Raw genomic sequence first — 25346 nt, 5'->3', positions numbered from 1 at the left:
ACACCATCGCGGTATAATCGAGGCGACTATAGGAAACCTGGAAGGAGTGGAAGACGTTTCCGATCAGATAGCTCAGATGACACTTGAGGTCGAGTGCGAGGCGCTGCTGCCAGCGGCACAGTGCGAGGCATTGCTACCAGCGGCACAGTCTAGTATGGCCCCCTGCAAAATCATGTTAATCGGATGGATAAATGCTTAAGGGCAGAGTGGGACCGGGGGTCTACATTGAGAACCCAGGAACTGAAATCTGTTGTAGACTGCCTGACCATAATACGGACCTGAAGGCGGAGACCCGGGCGATTACAGAATGCGTGAGGTGGTGTGGTACTAACGCAAGGACGTCGAGTGTAAGCAGCTTTACGGACAGTAAAATGCCCATAAGGGCAATAACAACCAGGACGGTAAAGTCACGAACGCTTTCTCTGAGAAGGGCACGATCCGCATTATTTGGATGCCGGGCCATAACGGAATAAGGGGAATGAAAAAGCAGACGCTTTGGCAATGAAAGCCAGAGGACCGCCCTCAATAAACTTGGTTAACCCAAAGATTTTCGGGTCGACTTAGTCCGAGTTAAGAGCGTGGGCTACGAAGGCGCAAGTAACACAGTGGAACAGCGAAACGGTCGGCAGGACGAAGAAAATCCTATAAGGAACAGATGAGGCTGGTTGGAAACAGACGAGGAAGCAAGCGGTGGTCAGTAAAGCTTTCGGTATCACAACAGGACACATAGGACTACGAGCTCACTTCCTCACATGTGTAGGGCATGCGGGGAAAATGATGAGACGTTGGAGCATTTCCTATGCTCGGCTTTCGCTGCTAACAGATACGTAGGTGGGGACACAATACCAGACATAAACCAACTAAGGGGTGTGGTATGAAAAAAAATAAAGGATTTTGTAAGAAACACGGAATTCCTAATATAGTTTTTCCCTTCGAGGTTACTATTTAATATTTAAAACGCACAACAAGTAAAAGCGTGTTACGTTCGGCCGGGACGAATCTTATATACCCTCCACCATGGATCGCATTTGTTAAGTTCTTTGGCCGATATCTCTTTATAGATAAACAAAGGATGATGGATAAGAATAGCTATGCTATTTTAGCTTTGCCAAGTTATGAACCAACTTGGTCCATGCTAAGTTTGGCTGTTAGAGACAGATGGACATGACTTAATCAACGTACAATGTCATGTCGATCAAAAATATATAACACTATGGGGTCTTAGACGGGTATTTCGAGGTTTTACAAGCGCAGTGACCAAATTAGTATACCCCATCCTATGCTGGAAGGTATAACAAACCGGGTACTGGCTTAGGTACATGTCCATAGTGGCATGGGGTGGATGAATATCTGCACCCACTTTTTAACCTTACCTAACCTACCCATAAGGGACCTCGTTTTTAGCCACCACCATAGGATGGGGGTATACTAATCTAGTCATTCCGTTTGTAACACCTTGAAATATTCGTCTTATACCCCATAAAGTATATATATTCTTGATCGTCTCGTCGATCTGAATTGATCTAGGCATGTCCGTAAGTCTGTCGAAATCACGATAGAGGTTGAACGCGAAAAGCTAGCCACTTGAAATTTAGCACAGATACTTTATATTGATGTAGATCGTTGGGGATGGCAAATGAGCCATATCGGTTCAGATTTGTATAAAGCTCCCATATAAACCGATTTCCCGATTCGATTTCTTAAGGCCATGAAGCCACAACTTTTGTCCGGTTTGGCTGAAATATTGAGCATAATGTTCTGTTATGATTTTCAACAACTGTGTCAATTACGGTCTAAATCGGCCAATAACCTGATATAGCTCCCATATAAACCGATCTCCCAATTTGATTTCTTGAGCCCCTGGAAGCGTTAATTTTCATCCGATTTGGCACATAGTATTCTGTTATGACTCAAAACAACGGAGCCAAGTATGGTCTAAATCAGCCTATAACTTATATAGCTCCCATAGAAACCGATCTTCCGATTTGACTTCCTGAGCCCCTAGAAGCCGCACTTTTTGCCCGATTTGGCCGAAATTTTGAACATAGTGTTCTATTTTTACTTCCAACAACTTTGCCAAGTAAGGTCTAAATCGGTCTATAACCTGAAATAGATCCCATATAAATCGATCTCCCGGTTTGACTTCATGAGACCCTGGAAGACGCAATTTTCATCCGATTTGGCTGAAATGTTGTACATGGTATTCTGTTATAACTTCATGTTCAAATCGGTCAAGAACATGGTATAGCTCCCATATAAACCGATCTCCCGATTAGACTTCTTGAGCCCTTACAAGACGCGATTTTTTTTCCGACTTTGCTGAAATTTTGCATATAGTGTTCTGTTACGACTCTTACCAACTGCGACAAGTACGGTCCAATTCGGTCGGTTTATAATGGCCCTCATACAAACACATTTTGGTTTTTTAATTATGTTAGTGTGCCCATCACTGACTTATAGCAAAATAACGCCTTATGACTAAACTCAGTCTATGTAACTTTTTAGCAGAATCCATGGTGGTGGGTATTTGTTATTTAAAAATTCCATCTCTAGTTAAATTAAAGGATGTCTTTAGTGAGTCTTTATTAATGAACATTTAGGAAATGATGTCTGATAGGAAACGAACCCCACAGACTGCTGCTAGTTATACCAATTGCCTGTAATTTACTCCATCAGAAATTACCTTCAGAATGATCATTTTCGTGAACAGTACAGTGTTTAACTGATTTGTTGAAATTTGGAACAGTGAGTTGTCCTAGACCCCTCAACGACCGTGCGGAGTTTAGCTTATGGATACATAAATACTGTATTTATCGCCGATTTTTGACGAAATGTTATTAATATTTATACATATCTGAAGCCACGGGTACCCAAAGTTCGACCCCACCGAAATGAATGGCTATTCACACTATTCCCCATGAAGAGTTGCGGCGACAAGTATACGAAAGAGCAATCGGATAAATAACAAAAAGGCAGCAGGAGCCGATGGTTCGCCATTTGAACTATTAAATAACGGAGGCAACACGTTGGTAAGGCGTATGCATAAACCGTCATCGCCAGCTGACTGGAGGAACTCATACCCCAGGATTGGAACCTTTGAAGCATAAAAGCTGACCAACCAACAACAATGCATTGGGAGCCGATGAGTTGTCACGTTAACTATGTAGTAAGAGGCGACATGTTTCTAAAGCGTATACGTCCGTTAGTTTGAGCGCGCAACAAGCCGATTACTGGCTTAGGTGTATGTCCATAGTGGCATGTAGCGGATTAATATGTGCACCCTCTTTTCAACCTAACCTAACCTAACCTGTTCAAACTAACGGACTTTTACGCTTTAGAAACATGACGCATCTTCCTACATAGTCACATTGACAACCCATCGGCTCTCAATGCATTGTTTTAGGTTGATCAGCTGTTATGGTGAGGTTCCAATCATGGGCTATGAGTTCCTCCAGTGAGAGAATTTGAACAACTTGCTTGAAAAAAAGGCATATCCAATGTTTTAAATTATAGGATAGAATGTCCCGGATGACTTCAAAATTTTATTTGGATTTGCTTTGGGTGTTTTCTTAAAAGAAGCGAATATATTTAACTCAGTAAAGCTTTTAGAGCATTGCTGTACATTTCAGGCGCAAATACTAGCCATCCATTAAAAAATTTCGTCAACATTTGATATCTGTCCTTTTTTATAAGATGGGGGGTATACTAATTTCGTCATTATGTTTGTAACTACTCGAAATATTCGTCTGAGACCCCATAAAGTATATATATTCTTGATCGTCGTGAAATTTTATGTCGATCTAGCCATGTCCGTCCGTCTGTCCGTCCGTCCGTCTGTCTGTCGAAAGCACGCTAACTTCCGAAGAAGTAAAGCTAGCCGCTTGAAATTTTGCATAAATACTTCTTATTAGTGTAGGTCGGTTGGTATTACAAATGGGCCATATCGGTCCATGTTTTGATATAGCTGCCATATAAACCGATCTTGGGTCTTGACTTCTTGAGCCTCTAGAGTGCGCAATTCTTATCCGATTGGGATAAAATTTTGCACGACGTGTTTTGTTATGATCCAACAACTGTGTCAAGTATGGTTCAAATCGGTTTATAACCTGATATAGCTGCCATATAAACCGATCTTGGGTCTTGACTTCTTGAGCCTCTAGAGTGCGCAATTCTTATCCGATTGGAATGAAATTTTGCACGACGTGTTTTGTTATTATATCCAACAACTGTGCCAAGTATGGTTCAAATCGCTCTATAACCTGATATAGCTGCCATATACACCGATCTGGGGTTTTGACTTCTTGAGCCTCTAGAGTGCGCAATTCTTATCCGATCGAAATGAAATTTTGCACGACGTGTTTTGTTACGATATCCAACAACTATGCCAAGTATGGTTCAAATCGGTCCATAACCTTATATAGCTGTCATATAAACCGATCTTGGGCAATTCTTATCCAATTTGAATGAATTTTGGCACGTAGTATTTTGTTATGATATCCAACAACTGTGCCAAATATGGTTCAAATCGGATCATAACCTGATATAGCTGCCATATAAACCGATCTGGGATCTTGACTTCTTGAGCCTCTAGAGGTCGCAATTATTATCCGATTTGCCTGAAATTTTGTACGACGGATTCTCTCATGACCATTAACATACGTGTTTATTATGGTCTGAATCGGTATATAGCTCGATACAGCTCCCATATAAATCGATCTCTCTATTTTACTTCTTGAGCCCACAAAGGGCGCAATTCTTATTCGAATTGGCTGACATACAGGTCTCCAACATATAATTTAATTGTGGTCCAAACCGGACCATATCTTGATATCGCTCTAATAGCAGAGCAAATCTTTTCTTATATCCTTTGTTTGCCTAAGAAGAGATGCCGGGAAAAGATCTCGACAAATGCGATCCATGGTGGAGGGTATATAAGATTCCGCCCCGGCCGAACTTACCACGCTTTTACTTGTTTATCAAAATTTAGTTTCTATAAATTTTGTCAAAATTTACCTTTTCCTTATGTATTTTGGCATTCTCTAAAATTGTATGTAAAATTTTCAATATTCTTCAAATTCCACCAAAATGTCTCGCTTTAGCAAATGCCACTGCTGGTGTAGGGTGTGAATAAAGCAACCAAAAACAAATTATAATCGAGCCTTGGTCTTATACTAAAACAAATTGATGAACAGTTTTATGAATGAAAACCATCATCAAAAGGGAATAAGGATTTGTTCCCTTCTTATCCTCATCCTACAAGCAACTAAACAGCCAGACTGTAACACCCTCTGCTATAGTGTGGCAGCAAATTATTATGACTTTTTGGTTTTTTTTCTGCGTTCATCTCCTTCATGGGCTAAATGCCACAGTTGAAGTTTATGACTTCAATCATTTCACTATTTGCTACAAAAATTTGTTTTATTTACACTGGCAGTGTGAAAGCTGGGTAGAGGAGTTGGAGGGCAGCCCAAAAGCAAAAAATAGCAAAATGGTTTTTATGTAGTCATCGGAACACATTAAATCACATTTTCATATTCCTTTCGACTACTTAAAGAGCTTGGCTTGAATATTGCGTGGCTCTTCGTTTTTTGTTAAGATTTTTATGGCCATTTTTTATAGCACTTGGAGATTTACTTGTTTCATTTTTTTTGTTTCCTTTTCATTCATTTCATATTTTTCTACATAATGTTCCAATCAAGAGGGAAAATTTTCCAACAAATCACTTGCAATTGATTGAATGAGGCAAAGAGCTCTAAAGACGCCATAAATTTGTAGAAGAGAGTAAGAAATGAAAACAAGTCGATTTTAATTTAATATTTTTTTTTCTTGTTATGAAATCAAAGTGATTTAAAGAAGCCTTAAAAAAGTTTGTTTCTCATTAAAATGCCTAAATTAAGAAACATCGAAGTATGATTAACTTTTTTTGAAAAGGAATTTTTTTTTTTTTTTTTTATTTTATGGCTACTGTTATAAAGTAGAAGCTAAGATATTTAGTGCCTGGAATTGGGTATAGATGATGGCTTATAACTTTAAATTTACAATTTTAAATTAAAACATGTAAAAGCGTGCTAAGTTCGGACGGGCAGAATCTTATATACCCTCCACGATGGATCGCATTTGTTGAGCTCTTTCCACGGTATCTCTTTTTAGGCAAACAAAGGATAAAAGAAAAGAAATGCTATGTCATTGGAACAATATCAAGTTATGGTTCATTTCGGACCATAATTGAACTGAATATTGGGGACCATAGTAGAAGGCATTTCAATTTCAACCAAATCTAGTAAGAATTGCGTAATTTAGGGGCTGATGAAATAAAATGGGGAGATAGGTTTAAAGGGGAGCTGTATTAGGCTATCAACTGATTCATGTCATATTCGACACGTGATAAATGATGAGAGAAGCCGTTGTGCAAAATATCAGCCAAATCGGATAATACTTGCGCCCTTTAGAAGCTCAAGAAGTCAAGATACCATATCGGTTTATATGGCAGCTATATCAGGTTATAAACCGATTTGAACTTTTCTAAGTTGTTGAATGTCATAACAAAACACCTCATGCAAAATTTCAGCTAAATCGGATAATAATTGCGCCCTCTAGTGGCTCAAGAAGTCAAGACCCAAGATCGGTTTATATGGCAGCTATTGTGCAAAATTTTAAGCGGCTAGGTTTACTCCTTCGAAAGTTAGTGTGTTTTCGAAAGACAGACGAACGGACGGACGGACATGGCTAGTTCGACCTAAAATATCATGACAATCAAGAATATCTATACTTTATGGGGTCTTGGACGAATATTTCGAGGAGTTACAAACAGAATGAGGAAACTAGTATACCCCCATCCTATGGTGGAGGGTATGAAAAAACTCAATATAGAATTCACAAATTGAGCTTTTCTGGAAACTTTCTGGCAGAGAATTATTATTATACACCCCTACGAAAATGTTCTAAAGCAAAAATAGATAGGTCAGTGGGTCTGGTATTGAAGTTTCTATTGGTTTGCGTGATTCCCAATTGCCTATTGGGCAGAGGTTTAAGGTGATTTTTTAAGAGCTATAGGAAAGTTTTTCAAAAAAAAAAAACAGTTAAGAGCGTGCTAAGTTCGTCCGGGCCGAATCTTATATACCCTCCACCATGGATCGCATCTGTCGACTTCTTTGCGCAGTATCACTTTTTAAGCAAACAAAGAATAATGAATAAGGACGGAGGAGGAGCTATATCAAGTTATAGTCCGATTCAGGGCTCAAGAAGCGAAATCGTGAAATCGGTTTATATGGGAACTGTATCAAGCTATAGATCGATTCTGACCATATTGCACACGTATGTTAAAGGCCATGGGAGCCGTTGCACAAAATTTGTGCCAAATCGGATGAGAACTGCGTTCGCTAGAGGCTCATGAACTCAAGACCCAAGATCGGTTTATATGGCAGCTATATCAGGTTAAGGACCTATTAGGACCATACTTCACACAGTTGTTGGAAGGTATATCAAAATACTATGTGCAAAATTTCAGTCAAATCGGAAGAGAATTGCGCCCTCTAGAGGTTCAAGAAGTCAAGACCCAAGATCGGTTTATATGGCAGCAATATCAGGTTATGGACCTATTAGGACCATACTTCGCACAGTTATTGGAAGTGATATCAAAATACTATGTGCAAAATTTCAGTCAAATCGGAAGAGAATTGCGCCTTCTAAAAGCGGCTCAAGAAGTCAAGATCAAACATCGGTTTATATGACAGCTATATCAGGTTATAGACCAATTTGAACCATACTTAGCACAGTTGTTGGAAGTGTTATCAAGACACTATGTTCGAAATTTCAGTCAAATCGGACGAGAATTGCGCCCTCTAGAGGCTCAAGAAGTCAAGACCCAAAATCGGTTTATATGGCAGCTTTATTAAAACATGGACCGATTTGGCTTATTTACAATACCAACCGATCTACACTAATAAGAAGTATTTGTGCAAAATTTCAAGCGGCCAGCTCTACTCCTTCAAAAGTTAGCGTGCTTTCGACAGACAGACGGACGGACATGGCTAGTTCGATCTAAAATGTCGCGACGATTAAGAATATATATACTTATAATTTCAAGGTGTTGCAAACAGAATGACGAAATTAGTATACCCCCATCCTATGGTGGAGGGTATAAAAACACATAAAATTAGAAAAATGCACCAAACTGTGACTTTTTCTCAATGCAATGCTTCTGGCTGATATTCACTCCAAAATCGATAATTCTGCTCATTTACGTTCCCATTGAGCCAAAAAATAGCTTCATAGTAAAATGGAAGAAGTTCGCGATGAATTTCCTTAGCAGAGGACGCATTTTGATAAAAAAAATTCAATAATTTGCAAGCGTTGTTCGTTTGTTAGATGATAAATGGTTTAATTATAGACCAAACTGAAGATGTTTGACAGTGAAACAAAACACGATACGTGCGGGAGCTGTTTAAAACCAGTGTTTCCGAAATGATAATAGCATATTGAAAAAAATATTAACACTAAGGATAATCGACACGGTATCCCAGCGGAGGACACCGATACGCAGAGGTTTGCATGTCCACCTATGACACTGAACGTCTGGGTTCGAATCCTGGCAACAGCATCAGAAAAACTCTTCATCAGTGGTTATCGCTTCCTAATGCCAAAAAGGTGTCACACTGGGGCACGCCGTTCGCACTCAGCTACAGACAAGTAAAAAGGCTTTAAGTTCGGTCGGGCTAAACTACATCCGTTTGTCATAATCCAGTGAAAAATTAATAATTTATGCACATATACTAATTGAGTGGTCTAATTAAAACAAGACACTGTTCAATTTCGTAGCACAAAATAATGGTCTTTTTAGCAGCTAAATCCATATATAGACCCACCTGAACCATATAGAACAAGGATGTTGAAAAGCCTAACATAGGCAAGGTAAGGTTTAAGTGACAGTCTGCCATCAGACTAACTTAGACGTTTTCGTCCATTGTGATACCACAAGAAGAGAAAAATGAAAATACCATCTAATTTCTACCTTTGAACCATCCATACCGCTTTAAAAAACCTAAAAACTTGCGAATGTTCACATCCGCTAAATTAGATAGGTTCTAAAAGAAATGAGAACCTAAAGTGGAACTCCTTCTATCTACCAGTGTGGGACACACACACAGAAAGTGTTCAATGGTCGCTTTTTCTTTGATATCCTCACAGTTTCTGCAAAAGTCGTTCATGGCCAACATCAGTCTGTCTGCAAGTTTTCCGATTAGACAGTGATCTGACATAACGGTCACAATAACTGGGACGTCTGTTCTAGCCAATGACAACAAAGCGGTAGAGCTCTTCAAGTCTAGATTAGGCCACATAATTTTGAAATGCTCAGAGCCCCCTCTTTGTGACCATCTATCATTGGTTGTCTTTCGTGCCTGATCCAGAAAACTTAGCTTACATGTCGCTAGATGCATACCAACAGATTCCAGTTCCCCTAGAATTTGTAGGGTAGTTCCTAGTCTCGGAAGCATGTCCGCTTAACAATTTCCTGGGATATTTCTGTGACCCGGCACCCAGAATAGGTGATTTTTTAATTTTTTAGCTATTTCGTGGAAGATCTGCAACAGTCAAGGGCAATTTTGGCTTTCAGATGTACGTTCCCCAGGAATTTATTGGCTGCCCAGCTGCCTGAGAAGATATTTACGCCAATCGTCGTTATGATATTATATATTAGCCATTCCACCACTTCCTTAATTGCAAGGATCTCCGCTTTATACACACTGCAGTGGTCGGGTAACCTTTTCGATATGACCAGTTCTAAATCTTTAGAGTACACACCAAAGCCCACCTGGTCATCTAGTTTGGAACCATTCATATAGAAGACAATGCAACCTCTACTACCGGGGATATTGTAGTTCCAATCGGTTCTACCAGGAATAGTGGTACAGAACTTTCTATCAAAGAGCGGCTTAGACAAGGTGTAATCCACACTGCCTGGAACATCAGATATTGTATCAAGGATAACACAGTGTCCGTAGCCGGCACATGACCAATGAGATAGCTCCTTTAACCTCAAGGCAGTGGTCACTGCAATTTGGGTACCCACAATGTTCAGAGGCATTAGATGTAGCATTAAATTAAGTGCATCAGATGACGTCATCCTCAGTGAGACTGTAATGCACACACAAGTCATCCTTTAGATCTGGTTGAGTATTGAACTGTTGGCGGACATTTGAAGCGCCGTCCATCAGCCCACAACACCATATAGAAATATAGGTCTGACAACTGCAGCATATACCCAATGCATAATGCGCGGTCTAAATCCCCAACTTTTGGCAATAGCTCTCTTGCAGGTGTATAGGACAAGAGTTGCCTTTCTTTTCCTTTCCAAAATGTTGGATTTTAAGTTCAATTGCCTGTCTAGCAAAACATCCAGGTATATTGCGCTTTCTGTAAATGGAACATTCTCTCCTGCCAAGGAGACAGGTGCCCCTGTAGGCAAATTGTATCTCCTGCTGAAAAGAACTACTTCTGTCTTGCACGGATTTACACATATACCACTTTCGGTAGGCCACTTCGCTGTTGCACGTAGAACTTCCTGAAGTATATCTCTTAGAGTGCTGGGAAACGACGGAAGAAGAACCCTAACATAAGTCACTGTATCATTGAGCGAAATCGAATAATAAATGCTCTTATTATGGGGCCAAGACTTTAAATCGAGAGATCGGTCTACATGGCAGCTATACCCAAACCAGGATCAATCTGGGCCAAGTTAAAAAAATATGTCATAGGGCTTAACACAGCTCACGGTCCCAAATTTAAGCAAAATCGGAAAATAATTGCGCCATTTACGGGGGCCCAAGACCTTAAAACGTCAGATCGGTATATACGCAGCTATATCCAAACCTGGACCGGTCTGAACCAAATTGAAAAATGATGTCGAATTGCCTAAAACGTATCACTGTCCCAAATTTCGGAGAATTCCGCCAATAAATGCGTCTTTTATTGGTCCAAGACCTTAAATCGAGAGATCGTTCTATAGGGCAGCTACATTCAAATCTAAACAGATCTTGGCCAAATAGAAGAAGGATGTCGAAGGATCTAATACAACTCCCTATCACAAATTTCGGCGACATCGGACAATAAATGCGCCTTTTATGGGCCAAGACCAAACAAATTTGGGCCTAGATATAAGATTTATACGACAGTCAAAAATATATATACTATATAGGGACGGAAATGGATATTTCGATGTGTTGCAAACGAAATGACAAAATGAATATACCCCCATCCTTCGATGGTGGGTATAAAAAATTCTAAATGTAATGATAAAAAATAGCTCTAATTAACGATTCCCTCAATATTTCCTTCCAAATATTCGTTTTCCATCGAATACAAATTTCTTTCTTCTATCATTTAATGCGCAAACGATTCTTTATCGTCCTAGAAAATAGACTAAGCCACCACAAAAGCTAATTTTCGCATCATTTTCATGGTAATATCCACCATTTATGGAATGTCAATTGCCTGACACAATAATAAATGTTTGGATTTGGTGATTTGAAAAAATGCCACACAATGCGATAACAACGCAAAGTATAACAACAACAACAAAAAAAAACAACCTCCGTCGCAACATTTTTAACGTCAAACATTTTTTAACGTCAAACATTTATCAAAACAAGAAAAAAAATTTTATGCTCCCATTGTAGAATTTTTTTTTGTATTTGTTCGATGGTTCTTTAAAATATAACACATATATAAATCATAATGTATATATAATATTGCAATATAACATAGATTTCAATAATTTTGGTTGTTTTTTTTACTTTTTTCATTTATTCATTTTAGCCTTCAAGCGATGCAATGTACCAATAACTTTATCACAAGGGATAATATAAGGGCTTAGTGAATAAACATAAACAAAACAAGTAAAAAGGCGTTAAGTTCGGCCGGGCCGAACTTTGGATACCCACCACCTCGGGTATATATGTAAACCACCTTTCATCAAAATTCGGTGAAAATTTCATACCTTATACTCATATACCTCATACCGATCTGAACTATATACGATACGGATGTCGAAAAGCCGAACATAAGTCACTGTGTCAAATTTCAGTGAAATCGGATAATAAATGCAGCTTATTTGGGGCCAAGATTTTAAATCGAGATATCGGTCTACATGGCAGCTATATCCAAATCTGGACCGATTTGGGCCAAGTTGCATAAACATGCCGAAGAGCCTAACACTAAGCACTGTCCCAAATTTCGGCGAAATCGGACAATAAATGCCTCTTTTATGGGCCCTAAACCTTAAATCCAGAGATCGGTCTATATGGCAGCTATATTCAAATCTGGACCGATCTGGGCAAAATTGAAGAAGGACGTCGAAGAGTCTAACCAAACTCACTGTCTCAAATTTCAGCTACATCGGACAATAAATGCGTCTTTTATCGCCCCAAAACCTAAAACCTAGATATCGGTCTATATGGCAGCTATATCCAAATCTGGACCGATCTGTGCGATATTGCAGAAGTATGTCAAGAGGCTTAACTTAACTCACTGTTCTAAATTTCGGGGACATCGGGCAATAAATGAGCATTTTATGGGCCCAAAACCATAAATCAAGAAATCGGTCTATATGGCAGCTATATCCAAATTTGAACCGATATGGACCAAATTGAAGAAATATGTCAAAGGGCCTAACACATCTCACTGTCCCAAATTTCAGCAAAATCGGATAATGAATGTGGCTATTATGGGCCTTACACCATAAATCGGAGGATTGATCTATATGACAGCTATATCCAAATCTGGACCGATCTGAGCCAAATTAACAAAGGATGTCGATGGGCCTTACACAATTCACTGCCCCGAATTTCATAAAAATCGGATAATAAATGTGGCTTTTGTGGGCCTAAGACCCTAAACCGGAGGATCGGTCTATATGGCAGCTATATCCAAATCTGAACCGATCTGGACCAAATTAAAGAAACATGTCAAAGGGCCTAAGACAACTCACTGTCCCAAATTTAAGCGAAATCGGACCATAAATGTGGCTTTTATGGGCCTTAGACCCTAAATCGGAGGATCGGTCTAAATGGCAGCTATATCCAAATCTGGACCGATCTGAGCCAAATTGACAAAGGATGTCGAAGGGCCTAAGACAACTCACTACCCCAAATTTCAACAAAATCGGATAATAAATGTGGCTTTTATGGGCCTAAGACCTAAATCGGCGGATCGGTCTATATGGGGGCTATATCAAGATATAGTCCGATATAGCCCATCTTCGAACTTAACCTGCTTATGGACAAAAAAAGAATCTGTGCAAAATTTCAGCTCAATATCTCTATTTTTAAAGACTGTAGCGTGATTTCAACAGACAGACGGACAGACGGACGGACATGGCTAGATCGTCTTAGATTTTTACGCTGATCAAGAATATATATACTTTATAGGGTCGGAAATGGATATTTCGATGTGTTGCAAACGGAATGACAAAATTAATATACCCCCATCCTTCGGTGGTGGGTATAAAAAAACACCCTAAATTTACGTATGTGGGAGAAATGGGTTCAGAAACAAGTAAAAAAGAGTTAAGTTCGGCTGGGCCGAACTTTGGATACCCACCAACTCGGGTACATATGTAAACCACCTTTCGTCAAAATCCGGTAAAAAATGCATACCTTATGCCCCATGGCAGTTATATCGAAATATGCTGCGATTAGGACCAAATAGTAATAAGTACAAGTCATTGTTCAATTGTGTATAACAAAATATTGATCTCTTTAGTAGCTATATCTAAAAATTAACCGATCTGAACCATATATACGAGACAGATGTCGAAAAGCCTAACATAAGTCACAGTGTCAAATTTCAGTGAAAGTGGATTATAAATGCTCCTTCTATGGGGACAAGACTTTAAATCGATGTAACGGTCTATATGGCAGCTATATCCAAATCTCAACCAATTTGGGCCAAGTTGCAGAAAAATATCGAAGAGCCTAACAATAGTCACTGTCCTGTGGCAGCTATATCCAAATCTGAAACGATCTGAGCCAAATTGAAGACGGATGTCGAAGGTCCTGTCACAACTCACTGTCCTTAATTTCGGCGACATCGGACAATAAATGCTCCTTTTATGGGCCCAAAGCCTTAAATCGAGAGATAGGTCTATTTGACAGCTATATCCAAATCTGGACCGATCTGGGCCAAATTGAAGAAAGATAACGAAGGGCCTAAATCGGATAATAAATGCGGCTTTTATGGGCCTAAGACCCAAAATCGGCGGATCGGTCTGAATGGCTATATGGATATAGCTATATCCAAATCTGGACCGATCCGTATCATACTGCAGAAGTATATCAAGGAACTTAACCTAACTCACTGTCCCAAATTTCGGCGACATCGAACAATAAATGCGCCTTTTATGGGCCCAAGACTCTAAAATGGCGGATTGGTCTATATGGCAGCTATATCAAAATCTGGACTGATCTGGGTCAAATTGAAGAAAGATGTTGAAGGGCCTAACACAACTCACTGTCCCAAATTTCAGCAAAATCGGGTAATAAATGTGGCTTTTATGGGACCAAGACTCCAAATCGGCGGATCGGTCTTTATGGAGGCTATATCAAGATATAATCCGATATAGCCCATCTTCGAACTTAACCTGCTTATGGACAAAAAAAGAATCTGTACAAAGTTTCAGCTCAATATCTCTATTTTTAAAGACTGTAGCCTGATTTCAACAGACAGACGGACAGACGAACGGACATGGCTAGATCGTCTTAGTTGTTTACGCTGATCAAGAATATATGTGCTTAATAGGGTCGGAAATGGATATTTCGATGTGTTGCAAACGGAATGACAAAATGAATATACCCCCATCTTTCGGTGGTGGGTACAAAAACGGAGAAAAGGAGATAGGAAAAACGTCTATTCCGCAGAAAGAAAAAGGAAATGGAAAGACGTGAGTGTGATCGAATTGAGATATAAAGGAGTCAGAAAGAAGTCCGAAAATTTTATCAACATCAAACCGATGGCTTTGGTACAGGCTTATCCTCCTGCAGAGACAAAGAAGGAAATTTAGTAACTGACACAGATAACATGCTGAGGATAAGGAAAGAACATTTTACCCAACTGCTAGTTTCTGACGTTTGAGGCGAAGAGGATACGGCAGAATGTTAACCTCCTAGTCAGAGTGAGGTCCAGGTAGCAGTGACCCGACTAAAGAACTACAAGGCAGCAGGAGCCGACGGGTTACCCGCTGAACTATTTAAGACCGGAGGCGACACGCTGATAAGGCATATGCATCAGCTTATCTGCGCAATCTGGCTAGAAGAACGCATACCTGATGATTGGAACCTCAGCATACTATGTCCCGTACACAAGAAGGGAGGCAAGACGGAATGTGTCAACTACAGAGGAATAAGTCTCCTCCCCATTGCATAAAAGATACTCTCGAGCGTATTGTGTGAAAGAATAAAACCTAAAGTAGATGAGATAATTGGGCCCTTTCAATGGGGCTTTAGGCCTGGTATATCTACCCTGGACCAGATATTCTCACCTATCGTTTGCTCTCTTTAATATCCTGTTAGAGGAGATTATAAGAGTTACAGATGTGATTAGATATGGCACGCTAATCACAAGAGAACACATGCTACTCGCCTATGCCGACGACATCGATATCATAGGTCGGTCACCGGAAGTAGTAACTACAGCCTTTGAAAGAATCGAAAGTGAGTCAGTGAAAATGGGTCTGGCTGTAAATGGAGATAAGACGAAATGGACGGCTTCAACTCCCAAAAAGCCTTGCACAACCGAGCAGATAAAGAAAATGGAGAAAGTTGGGAACCACAACTTTGAGACAATCAGTAACTTTATCTACCTCGGCACCGCCGTAACCGAAACGAGTGACACCAGTTTTGAGATAAAGCGAACAATAATACTGGCAAACAGATGCTACTTTGGAGATTTTAGAATGAGCACAGAAGATCAAGGCGCTTGGAACGTTATTCTACGTTCGGCTAGTGGATCAAATATTCTGTCATAGCCAATTAAAGTAAAAGTAATTTCAGTTTATAGACCTATTTCATTCATATTGAAAGAGGTTTTTGAAGGTCTTAGCACCAGATATGGCAAAACTAAGAGCCTATATAGAGGCTTAAGAAATCGCATGTGAGGATTGTAGGGGCTATTTTTTTGTTTGAACTTTGAGTAGAGCAGACTTTTGTTATTTCGCTCCGCAAGAATATTTTGCAACTCGTAATAGGTAGTTATTTTTCGGAAAACAATTTTAAGTCACTCAAGAACACGGTTGCTGATCTGCGTCTGCTTCCAGTGGAGAGGCAGGTCTAGAGCCCGGAAGTAGCCTTAGAATGGACTTCAAAGACCCAACAGCTATGGTGGTGGTATCAGGCCGTAGGATATTGTCTACCACTGAAACTTTGACTGGTGGAGAGTCTGCGCCAGGCTCCACTAGCCGACAGATGACTGGTCAGCAGCGGCTTTTGGCGAAGACGGCCGGTTTGAATCTTAGGGACAAGGCCAAACCTATTTTATCTTCGCGTACCTATATTTTGCCTAGGCCATACACTCTTTAAGACTCCTTGGAATAATAAAAGGCGCATAGCTCTCAGGTTTACTGAAATCTTGGTGCGAATTACCCTAAAACTGTCACCGATAAGGAGAGAGGATCCGTTAATTGGACTTGGAGATTCAATGTACATCCCGCACTTTAGGTTCTCATTTCTTTGAGAACCTGGTTGATTTAGCGGATAAAAACATTTGCATTTATTGGGCTTTTTAAAGCGATCTGGATGGTTCAACGGTGGGAACTAGAAGACATCTTCCTTCTTCTGTTTCTATGGTATCACCATGGACGAAAGTGAGTCTGATGGCAGACTGAAACATAAACCTAACCTTTGCTGAACAAACAATCCCAAAGGCTACACGTCTAGATTCGGAAACGACATAGCAGTCAGCCAAATGGCTGCTGTCATCTGGAGGGCACCCCATGCTCCAAAGAACTAAGGGGAATATAAGTAATACAGGTCCAAGAACCTTACTAATGTTGCTAGGGACAACTTGGTGATGGTATTTGTCGACGAGTGTGGAGAACATGGCTGCATGAGAACAATCACATCGGGCCCACGATGTGACGCTGACATGGTTTCCTGGGCATGAGGGGATTCCAGGAAATGAGAGGGCGGACGAATGCGCCAGGAGGGGTTCGTCTGTGTCGGGCGGCAAGACCGCCATTTGTCGAGCTACTGAAGACAGTAGAGGGGATGGACAGGGCGGCGTCGGTGGCGAGGTGGGATACGGTAGATGGTTGCCGGTCATTGACCAGAATAGAACGAAGGAGTTGCTGGCGTTCGATAAGAAGTCGATGAGTACTTTGACAGGGGTCATAACCGTACACTGTGCCACAGACCGCATGACGGCACGCATGGGGTTGCCGCACAATGACTTCTGTAAGAGTTGCCCCGATGAAAAAAAGGAGGAGACTATTGAGCAATTGTTGTGTTCCTGTCCGGGTCTGCAGAGACGTAGGCTTTTCTCTCTGGGGAGCCATTTCTTCTGTGATCTGGGTGAACATCCCTCTGGTATCTCTCCTGAGGTTTTTTGAGGGAATAGGATGGTTGCGACGGGGGTGACACAGGCTACGGCGTAGGTGGGTCCGTCCTTGCGTAGGCGGATATTCACCTCCCGCTCGGGTTTCTCCACTCCTCCTGTATTTATTTTTTTTTATTCGTGTATAACCTCTAGCACGAGGTCTCACATTTTCCTCACCTTTGGTGGGCGACCAATTCAAGCACCCTAGCCTAATATATATCCTAGGTGGTGTTCGATGGCTTTTTACTTTCATTATATTTTAATACCTCCTTATACCCACCACCGAAGGATGGGGGTGTATTCATTTTGTCATTCCGTTTGCAACACATCGAAATATCGATTTTCGACCCTATAAAGTATATATATTCTTGATCAGCGTAAAAATCTAAGACGATCTAGACATATCCGTCCGTATGTCTGTTGAAATCACGCTTCAGTCTTTAAAAATAGAGATATTGAGCTGAAACTTTGCACAGATTCTTTTTTGTCCATAAGCAGGTTAAGGTCGAAGATGGGCTATATCAAACTATATTTTGATATAGCCCCCATATAGACCGATCCGCCGATTTAGGGTCTTAGGCCCATAAAAGCCACATTTATTATCCGATTTTGCTGAAATTTGAGGCAGTGAATTGTGTTAAGCCCTTCGATATCATTTTTAATTTGGCCCTGATCGGTTAAAATTTGGGACAGTGAGTTGTGTTTGGCCCTTCGACATTCTTCGTCAATTTGGCCCCGATTGGTCCAGGTTTGGCTATAGCTGCCATATAGACCGATCCTCCGATTCAGGGTCTTAGGCCCATAAAAGCAACATTTATTATCCGACTTTGCTGAAATTTGGAACGGTGAGTTGTGTTACGCCCTTCGACATCTTTCGTCAATTTGGCTCAGATCGGTCCAGATTTGGATATAGCTGCCATATAGACCGATCTCTCGGTTTTAAGTTTTGGGTCCATAAAAAGCCCATTTATTTTTCGATGTCGCCGCAATTTGGGACAGTGAGTTGTGTTAGGCCTTTCGATATCCTTCTTCAATTTCACTCAGATCGGTCAAGATTTAGATATAGCTGCCATATAGACCGATCTCTCGATTTAATGGTTAAGGCCCATAAAATGCGCATTTATTGTCCGATGTTGTCGAACTTTGGGACATAGAGTTAAGTTACGTGCGTCCACATATTTCTGCAATTTGGTCTAGATCGATCAAGATTTGGATATAACTGCCATATATACCGATCACTCGATTTAAATTCTTGGACCAATAGAAGGCGCATTTATAATCCTATTTCACTAAAATTTGAAACAGTGACTTATGTTACGCTTTTCGACATCCGTGTCGCATATGGTTCAGATCGGTTTATTTTTAGATACAGCCAGTAAAAAGACAAATATTTTGTTATACACAATTGAAAAATGACTTGTTTAAAACAAAATTACAAAAAAAAAATTACAAAATATATTGTTTTACAGCATACAACTTTTGATTGAAATTCTATTGAGCCGCAAGCACTGAATGCGAATCATTCTAACCTATCAATGCATATACATGCCATTTGTAGTATGTGTGCGTGTGTATGATAAGTATTTGTATTTGTAACACACAAATAATGTTTCAATGTTGATTTTTATTTCCTTCCGGTCTTTCGTGGTAGGCATCGTTGTCATTTTAAATAGGCCGTCATTTACGATGAATATCAGGTTGTGTTATACACAAAAAATAAATGTAAGTAAATACCCATTCTCATAAACATGACGTATGTAAGAGTGTACAAATACTCGTACAAATATATAATAATTCTTGTTTTCACGTTCTTTCATACATATGTATAAGTGAAAACACTCGTTACACACACACACACATAGGCACAAACAAACATTTATAGGGTTGTCATAAGAAAATACAACAATTTTATTGTCATTTTCCCCTCTAACAGTAAAACTGAACAGACACCCACACAAGCACTTTCCTTACTTTACAAAGGGCCCTCTTTGGGCTGAAATAAAAACCTTACACGTGAGAAGCTATGAAATAACAGCCATATATAAATACTGGTGTAAAAACATTTGTATGTAAGTGTTTTTTGTTTATTTATGTGTTTGTGTATATATGATTTTATGATAATGTAATTGTCATCAAATGCCTGTTGTTGCCACCAAAACGTGTACCGCAGCCAAACCGCCCACGTGCTGTAGATGTGCGTGCAGGCTTTTTTTTTTGGTTAAACGTAACCATGCCGTAATATTTATTTGATATTTTTATAGAAATGAACATTTGCTTTATGATACTAAGTATTTATTGCTATTATTATAAAATGAAAATATTTGACAAAATCTCCATTGGAAAGGCTTAAAGACAACATTTGGATAGATGTTCTTTGCATTTGTCTAACTCAAAAAGCAGCAAAACTCATCGGTGGGGTTTAAAAAGCAATGCAGCGCTTGGTTTACCAGGCAGTCGTTTTGGAGGTAATGAGCTCTTGCATTCAGAATAGAAATCTGAATAAGACATATTGTAAGAGCTCTTCTGGCGAACTTGAGTACGGATGCTTTTTGCATCATCCTATTGATATCTGAATATGGGCAACCATTTTATTCCATGTCATTATTCGTCAATTGTACAGCAGTCATCCAAGAATCTGCGGTCAGCTGATTACATCCCATTACTTAGAACACTAAGTCAAATTAATATATGGTGAGTCCAAGAACCATAGCTTATATCACTAAGTTGCATTTGCTTTTGCCTTAATAAAAATTCTGCATACTCGGTTCTTCCGCAGAAGGAAGGTGTGTCAAAATATGACACATATTCTAAATGTGGACTTGTAACAGTGGTACAAACTCTGAAGGCCATTTTTATAGGGTGATTTTTTTTGGCTATTATCTTTTTGCCAACACTGATTTAAACAGCTCACGCATGTTACGTGTTTTGTTTCACTGACAAAAATATTCTATTTTGTCTATAACTTAGCCATGAATCATCTTACAAACGAACAACGCTTGTAAATTATTGAATTTTATTATCAAAATTCGTGCTCTGTTAAGAAAGTTCATCGAGCGCTTCTTCCATTGAGCGACGAAGCTCAGTTTTAGCTCAATGAGCAGAATTGTTGATTTTGGAGTGAAGATCAGCCAGAAGCATTGCAAGAGCTACCAATGCATCCAGAAAAGTCTAAGTTTGTTGCAGTTTATGGGCTGGTGGCATCATTGGACCGCACTTCTTCAAAGATGATGCAAATCGTAACGTAACTGTGAATGGTGAACGCTATCGTGAGATGATATTCAACTTTTTTATGCCTGAAATGCAAGAGCTTGACTTGCATGACATGTGGCTTCAACAAGACGGTGCCACATGCCCCACAGCACTCGAAGCAATTTACTTATTGAGAGGCGAGTTTGGTGACCATTTTATTTCACGTTCGGGACCGGTCAGTTGGCCAACTAGACCTAATTGTGGGGCTTTGTTAATGCTCATGTCTATACATACAAGCCCACTTCAATTGACGCATTAAAAGACATCTTTGAAGGATTTATACGTGAGATACCGGCCAAAATTTTAGAAAGAGTATGCCAAAATTGGACTAAGCGGATGGACTATTTGAGGCATTTGTCTTGGTCAACATTTGTGTGAATTTTCCTGAATATTATGTTTTTTTCAAAAACTTTCCTGTAGCTCTTAAAAAACACCCTTTATAATGGTCAAGCAGTTCATGAACGCCTTCCTAAAGTCTGGTTTTCCTTGGACCAAACCAATAGTCAATCAGGTCCGCAGAATTGGTTGATCTAAGAAAAGGTTCAGAACAAACATGAATAAATTCTGAAGGTCCGTGGAAGACATATCCGATGCCTACAGCCTATGCCAAATTTTATCGAAATCGGGTAAAAAATTTATCTTTTATTGCCTTAACACCTTAAAGTATCGAGAATTCCGGCGGTCTGTCTATATGGCAATTCAAATTTGCCCATGAACATTCCATTAAGGACCTGGGGCAAACTTCTCACATATCTCCTTTTTTGAGCCGAGTCTAAGTCCGAGGACCACAGTGAGGTCTTTCAGAATTCACTGTGACAAATCCCATCGTAATCGGGTATTAATGGTTGTTTTGTGGCCTTAAGACCCTAAATCGAGAAATTAGTCTTTCGGTTTATATGGCAGCTATATCCAATATGATCCGATCTGGACCACATCTTACAAAAATGGAAGGTATTATTTTCTTTTATCCTTTGTTTGCCTAAAAAGAGGTACCGTGACAAGAGCTCGACAAATGCAATCCATGGTGGAGGGTATATAAGATTCGGCCCTGCCGAAGTTAGCACGATTTTACCTGTTTATCTTGGCGGCGTCATTAACGCTACCGACCTGTTCGCAGAAAAGTTTCCAGGAGGCACGTTTGGCCGCTCTCATAATGTCACTCAAAGAATTTGACAAATTCGATCCATGGTGGAGGGTATATAAGATGGTCCGGTCGAACTTATCACGCTATTACTTGTTTGTTATTCAAATTCAAATCAGACATTTGAATTTTGTTATTTATAAAATAATTCCTCCTTAGTTTCTCCTCAGCAAAATTTAACTCCACCCTTCATTTACTACTTTGACGCTCAAATACATAATTACATATTACTATATTGAAGCATGCATCAACAACTTTAATTAAGAATTTTCGCGGCTTTAGTGCCAATGCCACTTAACGACTTTATGACACTTGAATACCTGGCGTAACATATTTTCCCCATTGTCAAGTAGACTTAAATGTTGTATTTAAATATTTCAATAAACACTTTAAAGTCAATTTTCATTCATGGCTCATTCATTCCATACCATTTTCCTATTAACCCTTGACACATTCCACAGTGAAGAGTAACGAAAAAACCCCTTTAAAACATTTTCAAGCACGTATTCACACTTTTACATGGTAATATGCCACAAGAGATTGTTTGTGTGTGTGAGAGAGTGTGCTTAGTTTTCGTTTCTGTGTAAAAATTTATTGATTCCAAAAATATGTTTGTATTCACCAACTTTTAAATGCATGTGCGACTTTCGTGCTATGGCAAAAGTAGGAATCTATGGGAGTTTACCAATGCTCCAACACGTCTGCGGACAAAGAAATGTGACAAACTATTGACCCCAGGGGTTTGAGGTGTAATCCAAGAGCCCTGGCTTGCCAGGACAATAAAGGAAAATCCCACTTTTCGCTACAACTATCAAACAATGGTCAAACTGTTTAATGTATAGCTGCTATTGGGAAGAGAGACCTGTTTAATAATTTATGAGAAAGGAGTATAAGTTAAATCACCGCATTACAAATTCAATGGCAAAACGTGATGCCTATTATTTACGTGTTGCTATGTTATTTCGTTCGTTTTGTTTGTTTGTTTGCCTATACACGCAAATCCCCATAGTTATATAATTTAATATTAATTATACGCCACATAGTATCATTTCAAAACTAATTTTTATCACTCATACGGTGGGGGGGGGGATCAAAATGTTTATCACCTCCATTTAGTCTATACCATGGCCAATTGAACACGCAATTAAAACTATTTCGAACAATAAAAATTATTTATGCACTTAACATTTTCCATAACTAGCATGTAAAATAAACTGAAAACTATAGAAAATAACAATAATTTAGGCAAACAATGTGATTTTTGTTGAATATATTTTTAGCCCCTAGTAGCATATGTATGCTTTGTTTGTGTTGTTTCCACCAAAAATTATGTTTCTAGGGAAAAAAGATAATTAGTTTCCAATTATGCGTACATTAAGTGATTGAAATCAGCACTTTTTGTTATTATGCTCTATTATGACCAAAAAGGCTTTAGGGAAATTTTATGTACAAGCACAGCAAAGTTTAATTTAATGCAGGCAAAATGGAATGCAGGAGTCACGAATGATAGGTAAAATAGAGTTGTAGTATTGTAAACGGTGTCACCAGAATCTGGGAACAAAAAGATGATCGATGGCTCAATATTAAGGATTTTATTATGAAGAAAACTTTGGTTAGGAACTTGCCTGGCTATAAGGTGCTATAGGAAAGTTAAAAAAAACACAAGAAAAAGCGTGCTAAGTTCGGCCGGGTCGAATCTTATATACCATCCACCATGGATCGCATTTGTCGAGCTCTTTCCACGGTATCTCTTTTTAGGCAAACAAAGGTTAAACGAAGAGAATTGCTATGCTATTGGAACAATGTCAAGCTATGGTTCATTTCGGACCATATTTGAATTGAATATTGGAGACCATAGTAGAAGTCATTGTGTAAAATTTCAGCCAAATCTAGTAAGAATTGCACACTTTAGGGGCTGAAGAAGTAAAATAGGAAGATCGGTTTATAGGGGAGCTCTATTAGGCTAAAAACCGATTCATACCATATTTGACACGTATGTTAAAGATCACGAGAGAAGCCATTGTACAAAATTTCAGTCAAATCGGATAATACTTGCGGCCTTTAGAGGCTCAAGAAGAGAAGACCCAGATCGGTTTATATGACAGCTATATCAGGTTATGGACCGATTCCAACTATTCTTAGCACAGTTGTTGAAAGTCATAACAAAAACCGTTGGACAAAATTTCAGCCAAGTCGGATAGGAATTGCTCCCTGCAGAGGATCAAGAAGTCAAGACCCCAGATCGGTTTATATAGCAGTTATACCAGAAAATGGACCGATTTGAACCATACTTAGCATATCAGTAGAAAGTCATAACAAATTTCAGCTAAATCGGATAATAATTGTGCCCTAATGGCTCAAGAAGTCAAGACCACAGATCGGTTTATATGGCAGCTATATCAGGTTGTGGACCGATTTGAACCATACATAGCACATCTGTTGAAAGTCATAACAAAACACCTCATGCAAAATTTCAGTTAAATCAGATAATAATTGTGCCCTTATGGCTCAAGAAATCAAGACCCCAGATCGGTTTTTATGGCAGCTATATCAGGTTATGGACCGATTTCAACTATACTCAGCACAGTTATTGAAAGTCATAACAAAACACCTCATGGAAAATTTCAGCTAAATCGGATAATAATTGTGCCCTTATGGTTCAAGAAGTCAAGACCCAAGATCGATTTATATGGCAGCAATATCAGGATATAAACCGATTTGAACTATTCTTAGCATAGTTGTTGAAGTTCATAACAAAACACATCATTCAAAATTTCAGCCAAATCGGATAATAATGGCGCCCTCTAGAGGCTAAGCAAATAAAAACCACATATCGGTTTATATGGCGGCTATATCAAACGATAGACCGATTTGAACCATGCATAGCACATCTGTTTAAAGTCATAACAGATCACCTAATGCAAAATTTCAGCCGAATCGGATAAGAATTGTGCTCTCTAGCGGCTCCAGAAGCCAAGACCTCAGATCGGTTTATATGGCAGCAATATCAGGATATAAACCGATTTGAACTATTCTTAGCACAGTTGTTGAAGGTCATAACAAAACACCTCATGCAAAATTTCAGCCAAATCGGATAATAATGGCGCCCTCTAGAGGCTAAGGAAGTCAAGACCACAGATTGGTTTATATGGCAGCTATATCACGTTGTGGACCGATTTGAACCATACATAGCACATCTGTTGAAAGTCATAATAAAACACCTCATGCAAAATTTCAGCCAAATCGGATAAGAATTGTGCCCTCTTGCGGCTCAAGACGTCAAGATCCCAGATCGGTTTATATGGCAGTTATATCAAAACGTGGACCGATATAGCCCATTTACAATCATAACCGGATCTACACTTGTAAGAAG

The sequence above is a fragment of the Stomoxys calcitrans genome, chromosome 5, assembly GCF_963082655.1.
Source record: "Stomoxys calcitrans chromosome 5, idStoCalc2.1, whole genome shotgun sequence".
Classification (NCBI taxonomy): domain Eukaryota; kingdom Metazoa; phylum Arthropoda; class Insecta; order Diptera; family Muscidae; genus Stomoxys; species Stomoxys calcitrans.
This window is presented reverse-complemented; position numbering follows the sequence as displayed.